At 39.4% G+C, this 15,755-nt stretch overlaps 1 long non-coding RNA gene across 1 annotated transcript in view; it reads left to right on the forward strand.

The window, feature by feature from the left end:
• Positions 1 to 761: 761 nt before the first annotated feature.
• LOC127204518 (uncharacterized) overlaps positions 762 to 15,755 on the forward strand; it is a 35,051-nt gene continuing 20,057 nt past the window's right edge. Inside the window, exon 1 of the long non-coding RNA XR_007832473.1 lies at positions 762 to 1,045. This is a non-coding gene — a long non-coding RNA (uncharacterized LOC127204518). The remainder of the gene's footprint in view (positions 1,046 to 15,755) is intronic.

Genomic DNA, 15,755 nt, shown 5'->3' on the forward strand with positions numbered 1-15,755 from the left:
CTCAGACAGCCAGCTTATATAAATACCTTCCAGGCTGTATATAAATATTCTGGGGGAGGAGATTCCAGTGCTGCTGTTTTTGCAGGCTCTACTCTGTTTTTCCTGAGCTTGTATATATTTACTTACACACAATTGTACATTTCCTTCTGTTTATATATTCTTGGGTATTCTGGGCCTGTGTGAGGGAGACTTATGTTCCACACATATTCTTCCTATAACTCATCTCATGCTAGTTTTTAAAAAAGTCTTTATAACAAAGGTAATTCAAGATTACTACAGAAAACTTAGAGAATATGAATACAGGATAAAAAAAATACCAGAGTATAATATGTTATTGTGCTGTTGCTTGAGTGTTACAAGTTTCCAGTATAGGAGTGTGTGAATATCTATCCATGATTACAAATGTGTATTCATTGGATTTTATATTAGTTTTGTATAAGTGTTCCCAATCCATGTGAGCACAATTTCTATTGCTACACCATCTACTTACATTTCTTTACTAATGCAACACACTTTCATATCTTTTATTATGTGGACTATTATCTAGGTTTGATCCCCTAGAAAACAATCCTGAAAATGATGCTGCTACAGCCAACCACTGGGCCTGATTGCATACATACAGGAATTTATGCAGAGGACCTGACTCCAGATGGCCTGATGACAACAGGGGACTATTTTCAAACTTGTACAGGAAGTTTAAATCTTGACTCGACAGGCATAATTGTTGATATGTTCAGCCTCAAATGAAAAAAATATGGAAAAGGAAAAGGAAATAACAGTCTTGACAGGTCTTCCAATCTAGAGTAGTGGCTGTCTGTGGAGTTCTGTTAAAGTCAACAGCATAGGAAAGGAAGCTTATGCGGACACCGTGAAGAGGATCTGCCTCTTTGTGGAGGGCTTTGCTTTCAATGTTCTTGGTGCTCTGGATGTATAGAGTCCCACAGAAAAGGCCTCTTCACTGGTGATGAAAGAAACTAAGAATTTATACAAATGGCAACTGTAAAGTAGAAGCAAAGCAGGAGAGTCAACACGGCCCTTTCATCAGGTACTCGGGTGTGTGGGTGTGTGCACAGCCATGGACATTCATGAACCCCAGGGTCTCTGGTTAGCACAGTGCAGTCAAAGCCTGGCTCTGGGAACTTGATTCTGTGTACTGGGCTTCCTGGCGTGGGGCACCTTATCTTACTGTAGCAAAGCATGCTCTGTTATGCTCATCTGGGTCTCATTGAAGGCAGAACAAAAAAGTCTCAGAAAAGAGAAGGAAGCAAAGATTTGTTAGTGGTTTGATCTGGTGTTAGGCAAAGAGAAAAATGTTGAAATGATTAAGGGGTTCATACCTAGCATAATATTTTGGAACTGTCCCTAAACCCTGAAGCAACTTTAAGGTCAATTAAATCCTGCAGCCTGCAGAACCTCCCTGTGTTTGGAACAACTGAGAGCTGTGCTAGATTTGTGCTTCCTTTGTCTGTTCCATGTGCCATTTTATTATCTGCACAGGCCCATCCCCGGTCACATTTTTTATTTGTTCAATAAAAAATTACCTAGAAAGCTGAAATCAACATTGATTTTTAATTTATACAGAAGTTATTACAAATATTTATCAGTGTCAATTAAAACAGTTGCATTGCCTACAACATATAGGAAATCAAATTCCATAATTGCATTTCACACATGGGGAGCAGTGCTGGCTTCAGACCTTCAAGGCCAGGTGATTAGGCTCTGGGTGTAAGTGAAAATGTGCTCCGTCCTCTTCCTCCTCCCAAAAGACTGAAAATGTGATGGTACAATGGATAGAAAATACTGACATGAGGTTAATATTAATCAGTCAAGTTAATTAATTAATTAATAATGGATGTCCATTTTTGCTTGCTTATGTTTGTGCACCACGTCACCCAGAATTGCCGAAATAGGCTTGAATGACCAATGCGAACAGTAATGCTGTAGTCACCAATGTGAGTGGTAACATTGGCTCCCATTCACTAAAATCATGTGAATGATTTATTTTACATGTGGCAGTTTAGACAGTGTACTCAAATTCATGTTTCTGTCATCCAGCTTGTGCTGTGAGATTCTGCCTCTAAACTCCGCTCCTCTCTTGATTTCCTCGTTCTCTTTATCGTTGCCATCCCAAGTTAGTTGGAAATGTTTTTTTTCTTTCTTTCTATCTTTGTGAACTTTCCACAGAACAAGCAGAATTGGCTCATTCAGTAGTATGAGAGAGCTCCGGCACTCGCTGCATCACCTCCCACACGTGCAAGCTCTGGACTACAGATCCCTCAATTGCAACATTACAGTAATTGAATGGCTTGATTTCTGTAGTGACTTTTAACACTAAATCTTATGGGTTTGCACTTAGTTTTCATTGTCTCTATCAAATGAATTTCACAAAGTTTGCTCAGCGATCCTTTTCTCTTTCTCTCCCTCCTTCCTCCTCTTCTTCTGCCTCCTTAGCTCTCTTTCTCCCCTGTCCTTCCTCCCTCTCTCTCAAAATATGGTAAGAAAAACTCCACCTATTAAGTACAGAGATATTTCCCACAGAATGTGTTTTATCAACAGGCATAGAAATGTTTTCATTTTCTTAGGGGACATGGGAGCATGACTTATAATGAAAAGAATGCTCCTTGTCATGATGTGGTGACTTTTCACTACACATCCTGCTTTGGGAACTTTGATATTTCAACTGTTCAAGAAGAAGAATAATAGTTTGTTTTCTGTTGCTACCACAAAATGCCCAAGATGGTGAGAGCACGTGTGAGCATGATGAGACAGAGTGGAAGAGATAGTCCTGGCCAGCCCTACTCTTTCTATAATGATCTATTCTAACTAACTGCCGCTTCATGAGCACTATGTTAATTCCTCTTGGAGGTGATGTGTTAAGGATTTAATTGCCTCATAAGGCCTTGCCTTTTAAAGTTGTCGCCATGATTGTTTCAGTAGGGACCAAGCCTTTAAGAGAGGAGTCACTGGAGACATGCTCGACCCACATCCAAACTGTAGCAAGTGGTTTGTTTATTATAACATGGGATGATAAAAATGACATCATCTAGCGAGCAAAGTAGGCATGTGAGGTTATTAGATAAATGAAGTCAATGATCATAATATCAAAGTGACCATCATCCACCCGGGCTTCCAGTGAACATACATTCTTGCTTTGCTTTATTGGATTTTGAGTTTTATCACTGTAGAAGACATCTTTCTAAACAAAGTATCTAGAGGGTGTTGATGCTGTTATTTGATAGCTAAAGCCCCAAAGAACAAATGCAAGAGTAGAGCAAGTAATTACAAACTGCATGATTTAAAACAGTAGTAATGGGCTGGAGATATGACTTTGGGGGTAAGTGTATATACCGCTCTTACAGGGGTCCTGGGTTTGGTTCCCAGCATCCATGTCACAGTGAGTGAGTCACCACTTCAGTTTCAGGAGATCCAACAGGGTTCTGCAGTTTCAGGGTTCTGCAGACACTACACTAGTGTGCACTAACCCACACATAGGTACACATAATTTTAAAAAATCCTTTAAACAATAATATCATTATGAAGAAATGCATACATGTAATTGGAAACATAGATGAGATAATTGATTTTTGAAAATGTCAAAATTGGTGTTAAGAGGGAAAAAAATTCTTAAGATAGCCAGTGAAGACCAAAGACCAAAGATCCTCTCCTTAGATTCCGAATATTGATATTAGTATTTTGAACAATGAAATACCGCTATATTATGTGGCTTGTTCTAGAAAATAGAAAAGTATGAGAGTCACCAAATTGATGAATTCAAAGCCAAATGGAGCCCAGCAGTGGTCACAGATGTGTTTAATCCTAGTACTTGGGAAGCAGAACCAGGAGGAGCTCTGTGAGTTCAAGGCCAGCCTGGTCTACAAAGTGAGTTCTAGGATAGCCAGTGCTACACAGAGAAACCTTATTTCAAAACAGAAACAGAAACAAACGAAAAGAACACCAACAACAAAACCTAAACCAAAATCCGAACTAAAACAAAGAAGCAAAAGCTCTAAACCAAATGGAAAGTATATTATGAGCCTGTTTAGGATGAAGATGATAAATTCTAAGTGAAATAATTTGAGAGAACTTAGCAACCTAAGAAAACCAGTAATGGTTAGCATTTCATCTCTCTAAGATATGGTGAAAACCATCCTACGACAAAATATGGTGGAAAATAATGTATCTAATTTATGCATAAGTGAGCTTTGAAAAACTGAATGAAAACCAGTAGAGACCTGGATTGGAAGTGGACAAGATGTTGAAAGACAAAAGAACAAGCATGGTTGCATGTGTGGCTGACCCAGAGGTGGGCGCTGTTCTCCACATCTAGACCATTTGGTGCTGGTGGCCACACAAGACAGACCATGTGAGATGAGCAACTGGAGGGCACAGATGGCGAAAGCAAATCTTCAAATGACATACCCAGGCTTCTCCAACGCAGAGAACAAAGTTACCTTTTTCATGTGGGGGACACTTTTTCATAAATATGCCCAAATACACAAATACATTTGTAATTGACATAAAAACATCAGTCTTAATATATATCTGCCACGCTTGGTGGGAAAGTATAAGCACACAGACCAAGCACATTGCATTCGAGCTACTCAAACGTCTTGGAAAGAGGAGAGTGTAGCCTTGAAAGTAGAAACATACATAGAAGTAGTTAACCATAGGTAAGATTCAGTGGTCAATGTAATGAAAGCCCATACAAATTCATATATGCTTTTTAAAGAGGCTTAACTTATAAAACAGTATACTTGAGATTCTTAAGAACTTAAATATATGAAAAATGGGAAGAAAAAGGAAGTGATTAAGCAAACTGTACATTGTAAATTAAGAACGTAGTCATTAAATTATGACAGCTGGAAGGAGTGTAAAATAGTGAATCACTGTAGAAGACTTGTGAGGGCCATGAAAATTAGAACTAAGCCAGAACACAATGCAATGTGAACAAATAGAACCTAAAATAGAGAGGAACTAAGAGCTACAAAATAAACATAATTAGAGAGTTCAAAGAGACCTAAAATGATAAAATAAATATTTTTGTGGCCTCAAATATTGTAATTTTAATATGGGTAGACATAAACATCATAAAACTGTATGGCATGTAAACTATATAACATATACACTATAAAATGAAAAATAGAAAGTAGCCTGATATATAAAAGCAATTACACTTTGATAAGCAACATTACCATAATGAATATTTAGATTAAAAGGTTATAGTTTGTGTGTTTTACTTCTAAAGTCGGCATAGTTCAATCTGTATGTGGGAATGCCACTCCATGCACCATTGAAAATAGCAGCTTTGGGCTGGAGAGATGGCTCAGAGGTTATGAGCACCGTCTGCTCTTCCAGAGGTCCTGAGTTCAATTCCCAGCAACCATATGGTGGTTCACAACCATCCCATCTATAATGTGATCTGATGCCCTCTTCTGGCTTTCAGGTGTACATGCAGGCAAAGCACTGTATTACTACTACTACTACTACTAAAATCTTAAAAAAAGAAAATAGCAGCTTTAAGAGCAGAAAAGTGAAGAACAGAAGTTCATGTAGCGAAATTGTGCCTGTTAGCTCAGTACCACATGGAATCCCCTGAGGAGAGAGAAGACTCCCTACAAGGACTGCCTAGATAATATTGCTCGGTATACCTGTCTGCGGGGTTGTCTTGATTGCTCTAACTACTGTGGGAAATCCAAGGCTAAGAGCAGGCAGCACCGTTCCCTGGTTTGCAGTTCTGGTCTAGGAAGCCAGCTGAGTACGCATGCGCACATTCATTCCTCTCTGCCCTTGACTGGACGTGAGCAACTGCTTCAGGTTCCTGCATGGTGATGGCCTGTAGCATGGGATTGTGAGCTAACATAAACCCTTTCTTCCTTAAGCTGTTCTTTCCTGAGTATTTTATCACAGCAACAGAATGGAATAAGGGCAGATATTATTCTGCAAAGTATTGGTGTATGAATAGTTTGGAACATTAACAAGCTCAGGGAGTATGCCTTTGAAAGAAAATATCTTATCCAATTGAGACGTGGCTGCAATGTATATTACATATATTCTGTTACAGAAACAAATATGTAGATGAGCACAGCAATACACGCACATACGCACGCACGCACACACACACACTTTAACAATGTTGGGATGACACAAGTAGCAGAAGTTGAAGGGGAAAAAGAGAAGAGGTGACCAGAGAAATGACTATGCAATAACATTTATCTATAACTGCTGAAAGTTACAGCTGAGCACATGAAGTCCATAAATGAAGGAGGAATTTTCTGTGCACTTGATAGATGAACATGTAACATGTACCCGAGGAAAGCTGTGATGAGTTTTGAAAACATATATAATGGAGTAACCGTCTGTGTGTATGCAGTCTGTGTTGTGATGCACAGTCCCCCTTCCAAAGGGATCTATAGAAGGGACCCAGTGCCTTCCCGTGTTTCTGCAGGCTTTGATGTGCAGCGGTGGCTGAGGGTGGGGTGGGCAATAAGTGGATTAGCTGCTACTAAAACTCATGCGCAATTGGAATTGGCTCTGAACCGCCAAGCAATCTTGAAAACTGAGAACAGTTTGTGGGACTCAGGTGGAAGATTCAGTGTTTATGTTCCTGGAGGCCTGATGTGAGCCAAGATAGGAAACAGTAGCACCAGGAGCTCTGGAGCATCAGTAAGAAAGAAAGAATATGGGTGTGCATAAGGCCACCATCCTTTGTTTCTTAGGTATGCTTGATGGTGATGGAAGACAAGCTATAACACCATCTAGAAAGTCCTGAGTAAGAAGGAGTAATGAGTAAGAGGAACTGGTGATTGACAATTTGAGGTGAAATGTGAATTTGATGAAATTAATTCATTCTCTCTCTCTCTCTCTCTCTCTCTCTCTCTCTCTCTCTGTGTGTGTGTGTGTGTGTGTGTGTGTGTGTGTGTATGTATGTCTCCAAGGTTATAGAAAAACTAAAACAAGACTGGCAAATAACACTATTTGGTCAATATATAGACAACACTTGCCTAACATCAGCAGAAAATGTAAAATTTTTCTAAGTGCTGATAGAACATACCCCAGCATATACCATACCCTGCCATACCAAACAGATTCCAATGCATTTAAAGAACTGAAAATTTCTAGATTGGTGTTCTCCAATCCCAATGGGATCAAAGTGTAGATAAGTTTGTCAAAACGAAAATACTTTCAAACACTTAGAAACGGAAAGGTGTTTTCTAAATAATCCTTGACCCAAAGGAGCAGTCTCAAGAAAGAACACATGGAAATGAATGAAAAGAAAATAACATCTGTAGGAAAACGAGGACACTGAGAAGGAGTGAAGTCTTGAGTCAGTGTGTGCTATTGACTTGGGCATGCCATGTCAAGGATCTCAGAGCCTTGGACTCATGGAAAAATGACAAAGCCTTCTACCCAGAAATGAGTCTCAGACAGAAATGGCAAAGCCTTCCCTTCTGGTCCAAGTGAGGATGTTGACCTTGAGTGAAGAAAATACAACAGCTACTCTCCGCATGTTCACAGCCTGAAGATAGGTCCCTTATAGAGACTTCTTCCATGGACGTTAGCTGAACTTGTATACTGAGCCAGCTGTACACCATAAACCCTGCCTTTTTGTTTATCTGCATATAGTAACCCGACCTCCTTGTTGAGCTGGGTGCAGTGTCCATATGTCTTGGTTTGGCTGTATATGATAAGCATGCCAAGCTTCCTACGGGCTGAGAGTCCAGACCACATGGTCCCAGATTTCCGCCTGTGTCTTTTCTTCCCTCCTTCATTGTCATTGTCCAAGTCCCTGGAGCTGGGCAAGGATATGGCATATACTGTATCACAATTGGATCCACAGTTAAATGAGTGTGAAACTGACCACACTAAGCCAAGTGTCACAAGAGTCACCTAAGCTCTTACATGAAAAGCAAAAAGAAGAAGAGAGATCAACCGCAAGAAGGAAGGAAGGATGCAGATATGGCTAGAAATCAATGATACTGCCAGCAGAAAAATAATCGAGAAAAATCAGTGAAATGGAGACTTACTTCTTTGGAAAGATCAAAAAAAAAAAAAAAAAAAAAAAAAAAAAAAAAAAAAAAGGGATACTTTTAGCAAGGCTAAATGTTTTAGTGATGAATCTCCAGAGAAACAGAGCCACTGCAATGTATATTAAGGAAGGGAAAATAAGAAATTGATTTTAAGAGGATTGACTTACTACATGTTATAGAAAACAATGACTGTAAAATCTGCTGAGTAGGCTGGCAGGCCGAGACTAGTAGAAGTGTTGCCTGCTGTAGTTCAAGTGTGAAGAGTACCCATCTGCAGAATTCCCCAGGGGGCCATCTTTTATTCTCTTTGGCCTTTGCTTGGTTGACAAATTTGACTATTTTTGATTGCAATCTGATATATTCAAAGTCCACTCATTTAAATTCTACTTCCACCCCAAAATATCACTACAGAAACATCCAGAATAACATTTCACTGAATTTTGGGATATTGTGGGTGGGGAATGTTGACACATAACATTAACCACCACATTGATAAAACAAACAAACATTTGTGTAGACACAAGTGGTCATAATTAGGAATGAAAAATGGATAGATGTCACTGTCAACTCTATAGACATTAAAAAGATGGCAAAAAGGATCTTAGGAAGAACTTGGTGCAAATTGGACAAAATTGATGACATGAAGCACTTCTTTGGCAACCAGGACTCTCCCCTTGGGAACAAATGATTTCAGCAGTCCTGTAACTATTAAGGAAATTGAATTCATAATTGTACCCTTCTAAATCACTAAGACCAGATGTTTTCACTAGTGACTTTACCAAACATTTAGAAAATAATTAAAATGAATTCTACATAATCTGCTACAGAAAACAGCAGAAGTGCAAACATGTCCCAGTTCATCTTATAAAACTACAAAACCAGAGGCAATAGAAAAGGAAAACCACATGACAATATCTCTCATAACTATAGACGTGAAAATACTCAACAAAAATATTAGAAATGATAATACTGCAATGTAAAAAGGGATCATACCTCATAACACCTTGGTTGTATTTTGGGGACAAGGCTAGCTCAGTATTTGAAAGCAAAATCTGCAATGTAACATTTTTATCATACTAAAAAAACCCCATGGGATTATATCAATCATGCAGAAAATACTTCATAAAGCAATTTTTATGATTAAAATGTAGGAAAATAGAAATGAAATAGAACATTCTCAATTTGATGAGCATGCATGTATAAAAACTCTGCCACTAACATTATACTTAATGTTGAACTATTTAGGTTTATCCTCTCAAAATCTCATGGTTAATGCAAGTGTACTGAGGTTTCAGCCACCAGAGTAAAGGAATCCTAGGAGATCAAAGGCATGCAGATCAGAACAGAAGACACTAGACTATTCCTGGTTCCTGGGGATGTAATTGCCTATGCAGAAACTCTATGACATAACAAAAATAAAATGGGCCAAAGCAGAAAACAATCTTGGGACTCATAACTGAGTCCATCAAGGCTGTAAGATAAAAGATAAATACACAATTAAAGAAAATTAACTCTATTTTCACACACTGTCCACAAATATGGACACCTTTGTTACAGTACTGTTTGTAATTGCTTTAAAAAATGAAACATTTCAGTGTAGATCTAAGAAATCTTGTACCAGGATTGTATGCTGATAAGTATACAACAGTGATTCTCAAAATAAAAGGTCTTCATAAGTGGAGATGTGTGGATCTGAATTCTAAATCTTAAAAACATTATGAAGATGTCAGTTCTCTTGGACTTGATCAACAGATTTAATGTAAGTGCTATAAAAATCCAGGAATATATTTCTGCAGATACAGATAAGATAATTTTAAATTTTATGCAGAAAAGAGGATATATGATAGTAATAGTAATTTTGGAAATACCACAGCAAAGTAGGAGTAATTTTCCCAATGCAAGAGTGATATTCTCCTAATACCTCACACTGTGTGGCATTGATTCACACAGGAGCAAACGGGTGAATAAAACAGAGAACTCAGAAACCCACCGACATAAAAAGGCTCAGCTGAGTTCTGACAAAGGGTCTGAGGCAGTTAACTAATGTAGAGTTTTCAACAATGGTTCAGGAACAATTTCTCATCTATGGGTTGAAATAAAAACGCAACCCCCTCAGCCTAGTACTGGTGCTCAATAAAAGAGAAAATGAATCTCAGGGTTAAATGTAAAGCACAAAACTCTAAAACTATTAGAAGAAAATGCGAGCAAATCTTTAGGAACCGGGACTGAGCAAACACTGTTAGGCTTTTCACCGAAGTACACCGCACAAAAGGAAGAACGGGTGGATGGGGTTTTATCACTATAAAATGCCTTTGTTCTATATATAGAGAGAGAGACTCAGAGATGCAGGTAGGCTACAGAGTGAGAAAGAACCCAAAACACCACACATAGTTGACACAGGACAGGCTACAGAGCAGGACTAGCAATACACACACAGACTTATTAGTAGTATTTAGCATATATAAAGAATTCTCAAAATTCACTGTAAAAGAGCACACAATTCATTTCACACGATGGGGGGAAACTGTAAATAGATATTTTACAAAAAAAAAAAAAAAAAAAAAAAAAACCAGATGGAAAACAAGCATGTGAAAAACTTAGCATGTATTAGTAGCCAACAGAAAAAATTAAAACAAAAGCTGCCACGGTGCTCACTACTCGGGTTACAGAATGCTTAAACATGACAGCTGGGAAGGCAGAGAACTAAGGCTCTCTTCACTGCTGCTGAGAATGTGAAATGTTAGAATCCTTCTGGAAAATACTTTGACAGTTTATTTAAAGAATTAAAAGTGCAAACAGCACAGCAATGACGCTTTTGGAAATTTCAACCAGAAAAATGAAGACAAGTTCACAGGAACAGCTTGGCTTGTGACTATTTATACTGAAAGGTCATAAACTGGAAATGAACCACGTGACTGACTTAGAAAACACAGCGCTCAGTACAGCCATGGCACAAAGTAGTGTGCGCTGAGGGAGGATCTTCCACCGTAACCTGGCAGTGTTTCCAGAGAGTGGTGCTGCAGGAGAAACTCTTGCCAACAGGTGACATGGACCCGTTGATATGTGCCTCATGGAAATGACAAAATTGTGGCTATGAGCTGAGGGTTAGCCACAGAGTGGAGGCAGTTGCTGCTGTAAAAGGTGACACGAGAGACACTTATGGTGCAACAAGTCACAGTGTAGCTGAGTCAATGCTGTGATATTGTACTATAGTTTTATAAAATATCGTAGCAGGAACAGAGGAGTGGGATGCCTCTTGGCTCCTCCAAAGAGTGCAAGCAAGGCTTTGCACTGGAGCTTTTGTTTTCACTTGAGTTTTGATTATGGTGAAAGGCAGAGCTTATCTTTCATCCTTCTTCATGTGCAGCCTGTGTCCCAGCACTATTTAATGAGACTGCTTCCTTTTTCTCTATGTGTATGCTGAGAACACACATGTTCTGGGTGCATGTTTCCTAGGCTGTGGATGCATGGGCTTACCTTTAGGCTCTCTAGTCCTTTCGCTGTTATTTTTTATTTTTTAATTTAATACTGTTTTGGTTATTATAGCTACGTGGTCATCTATCTTGTTATGGCTTGCCCATTGATTTGTCTGGTTTTTATCCAGTGTCTCACTATTTTAATTAATTCTGCTCTATATCAGTTGCTTGACTTTTCCAGTTCTTTGTGTGTGTGTGTGTGTGTGTGTGTGTGTGTGTGTATGACTTTTAGCTACTATTGATTCTTTTATTTCCATATATAATTTAAGTTAGTGGGCATTTACTCACACATTTTCTGGGACTTATATGTACATGTGTTGTATATGTGGGCATGCATGTGCATGTGTATTACGTGTGCTTGTCTGTGCGGCTGTGCAGGGAGGCCAAGGTTGACCTTGGAAATGTCCCTTTCTATCACTTGCCACATGTATCTTACTGAACCTGCATCTTACTGGCCAGATCAGTTGACCAATGAGCCTCCTGGGACCTGCCTGTCTCCCGCCCCGCAAGCACTGGGGCCATAGATTCACAGTGCTATGGTCAGAAGTTGTGTGGGCGCTGGGGATCCTAACTCAGCTCTTCATGCTTGCACAGCAAGTGATTTACCAAGTGACCTATCCCCAGCCCGGTTTGCTGGGACTTTGCATGCAATATGACTGAATCTATAAGTCTGCCACAGAAACACACATTTTCAGAATAGTAATCTTACTGAATCTCTCCATACTCTCCTTGAGTTTAAAATTTTTCCCTTAGGTGATATAATTTGTGGCTGTTCTTGCTTTTATTATTTTTTTTCCACTCAAAACTTTTAAATTTGAAAAATAGTATGTTTTCAGGCAGGGGCTCATGGATCCTAGGCTGGCCCTGGCTTTGCTATGTAGCCAAAAAAACGCCCTTTGAGCTTCTGGTTCTCCTGCCTCGACTTTACAAGTGTGGGATTATGAGTGTGTGCTGCCGTGCCTGGTTTGTGTGGTGCAGGGGCTTTATGCATGCAAGGCAGACACAGCTGGGCTGCATTCTCAGGCCTGATATTTTTTTAATAATTCTTAAATTTTGAAAAATTTAATTCTATTTGTTGACTGCTGCCAAATGGACAGTTTTATGATTTTTTTCTTTTAAACTTTTTTTTTTAAATTTTGTCCTTGCCAGGACTATTGTAATCACCAGTGGTGACAGTCCTCTGTTGTGAAGATAAAAACTTTCAGTGTTTTACCATTAGTCATGATATTGGCAGGAGTCACGGGCACCTTTCTAAAATACAACAAGTTGTCCTTATTTATTTCTAGTGTTGCTATATTATTTTATTATGAATAAATGCTTAATTTAATAAAATCATTTTCTTGAGTCTACTAAAGTGATCATATGGTTTTTTTTAGTTTAGTCTTTTTGCATAGTCAATTACATCGATTTTCAACTGTTAAATCGGCCTTGCGTTCCTAGAATAAGCCCAGTTTCATCTAGGAAAGGAAGAAAGAGATATAAGCCTTTTGTCCATTTTGAGATGATTTATTTCTAAAGGAAGAGGACATTGAGATCCAAAGTCCAGCTGTCTCCCTTTGGTCAGAACTGGGTTACACCCGGAATCCCAGAACAAGTACTAGGAGAAGAGGGTAGACTGTACATGACAGGGTTAGACTAATCCTGATTCAACTCTTGAGGTTTGTGGCTTGGGAACCACTTTTTCCAGAAACCACAAAATTCATAGTTGCTGCACAGTTTGTGTTCCATTGGCCAGTGAAATCAGGGAAGTAATCGAAACTATGAACAGTTTTAAGAAGACATGGCAAGACTGTCACAAATATAGATACAAAAGCATTATATGTTAGGAAGCTAAACCCAGCAGCAACAATAGCAAAAAAAAACCAAACAAACAAACAAACAAAACAAAACAAAACAAAAAAAACCATGGTGCAGGTTATCTGGGAAAATTGTCCATTAAAAATTGGGACCATGCTTGAAATACAAAGCCACAAAAATGGAGAATTGGCTGCTCAGAACCAAGTCTATGTGTGCATGGGATCCTGACACTTCATAAAAATGGGCTTAATCACACTCATCCTAAGAAAAGTTTTTCTTGTGTGTGTGAGATGATATTGGGAAAGCAGGCCAGTATATAGAGACAAGTAAGGTTAGTTCTTTAAAATAATTAATTAAGTAATTAATTAATTCACTTTATATCCTGAATCCTAGCCCCCTCTCTTCTCTCTTCCCAGTCCCACTCTCACTCCTTTTTCTCCTATCCCCATGTCCTCTTCCTCAGAGAAGGGGAACCCCCTAACCAACCTACCCCAGCTCATCAAGTTGTATCTGAACTGAGCACGGATGGCCTCTTCCCCTGTGGCCTGGCGAGGCAGCCCTGCCAGGAAGAAATAATAGAAAACCCAGTAACAGAGTTCATGTCAGAGACATCCCCTGCTCCCCTTACTTGGAGACCCACATCTGCTACATCTGTGTAGGGGGTCTAGGTCCAGTCTATGTATGGTCCTTGGTTGGTGCTGTGTCTCCACAAGGCCCTCTGGGCCCTGGTAGGCTCTCTTGGTCTTCTTGTGGCGCTCCTGTCACCTCCAGGTTCTTTCATTTCCCCCACTCCCAACTTTTCCACAAGACTCCCCACACTTTGCCCAGTGTTTGGCTGTGAGCCTCAATAGGTGTTTTTCAAGATGCTGCTGGGTGGAGCCTCTCAGAGGACAACTCTGTTTGGCTCCTGTCTGAGAGCATAGAAGAGTATCATCAATAGTGTCAGGGGTTGGTTCTCTCCCATGGGTGGGTCTCAGGTTGGGCCAGGCATTGGTTGGACATTCCATCAATCTCTCTTCCATCTTTATCCCTGGATATCTTGTAGACAGGGTAAATTTTGGGTCAAAGTTCTTGTGGGTGGTTGGTGTTCCCCTCCCTCCACTAGGAGTCCTGTCTAGTTAGAGGGTGCCCCCTTCAGTCTCCATGATCCCTGCTACTAGGAGTCTCAGCTAGAGTCACCCCCATATCTCCCAGAAGCCTACCCTGTCTTAGGTCTATAGCTTGTCACAGAGATGCATCTGCCTGTGGTTTCTCCTCTTTCTGCAGGTCCTCTGTCCTCTCATGCCCAATCTCCCCAGGTCTGATCTGCACCCTTATTTCTCTCTGTGCTCTTTCTTCTACCCTGTTCCTCCTCTTCAACTGCTGCTGCTGTCTGTTCTATTTCCCCTTCTGAGTGAGATTTAACTATCCTTCCCTTGGGTTTTCCTTGTTATTTACTGTCTTTGGGTTTGCAAATTGTAGTACGGTTATACTGTACTATATGGCTAAAATCCACTGAGGAGTACATACCATGTGTGTCTTTCTGGGTCTGGGTTACCTCCCTCAGAATATTTCCTAGTTACATCCATTTGCCTGCAAATTTCAAGATTTCCTTGTTTTTAATAGCTAAGTAATATTCTATAGTGTAAATGTACCACAGTTTTTAAAAATCCATTCTTCAGTTGAGAGGCATCTAGGTTGTTTCCAGATTCTGACTATTATGAATAAACCTGCTATGAACATAGTTGAACAAGTGTCCTTGTTGTACGGTGGAGCATCTTTTGAGTGTATGCTGGGAATGGTATAGCTGGATCTTGAGGAGAGCAATTTTCAATTTTCTGAGAAAGCACCAGATTGATTTCCAAAGTGGTTGTGCAAGTTTTCACTCCCACCAGCAATGGAGAAGTGTTTCCCTTTCTCCATATCCTCGCCGGCATGTGCTGTTTCTTCGGTTTTTTATTTTAGCCATTTTGACAGGTATAAGATGAAATCTCAGAGTTGTTTTGATTTGCATTTCTCTGATGACTAAGGACTTTGAACATTTCTTTAAGTGCTTCTTGACAGTCCTCTGTTGATAATTCTGTTTCACTCTGTATTCCGGTTTTTAAAAAATAAGTTGGATTATTTGGTTTGTTGGTGTTTAAATTTTTGAGTTCTTTATATATTTTGGCTATATAAAGGGTGTAGGATTGGTGAAAATCTTTTTTCAATTTGCAGACTGCTGTTCCATTCTATTGACAGTGTCCTTTGCCTTACAGAAGCTTTTCAGTTTCAAGAGGTCCCATTTATTAATTGCTGATCTTAGAGCCTGAGCTATTGGTGTTCTGTTCAGGAAATTGTCTTGTGTGCCAATGAGTTCAAGGCTATTCCCCACTTTCTCTTCTAATAGCTTTAGTATATCTAGTTTTATGTTGAAATCTTTGATCCACTTGGATTTGAGTTTTGTGCATCATGATAATTATGGATCTATTTGCAT

Source organism: Acomys russatus, chromosome 20 (genome assembly GCF_903995435.1).
Source record: "Acomys russatus chromosome 20, mAcoRus1.1, whole genome shotgun sequence".
NCBI classification, from domain to species: Eukaryota; Metazoa; Chordata; class Mammalia; order Rodentia; family Muridae; genus Acomys; species Acomys russatus.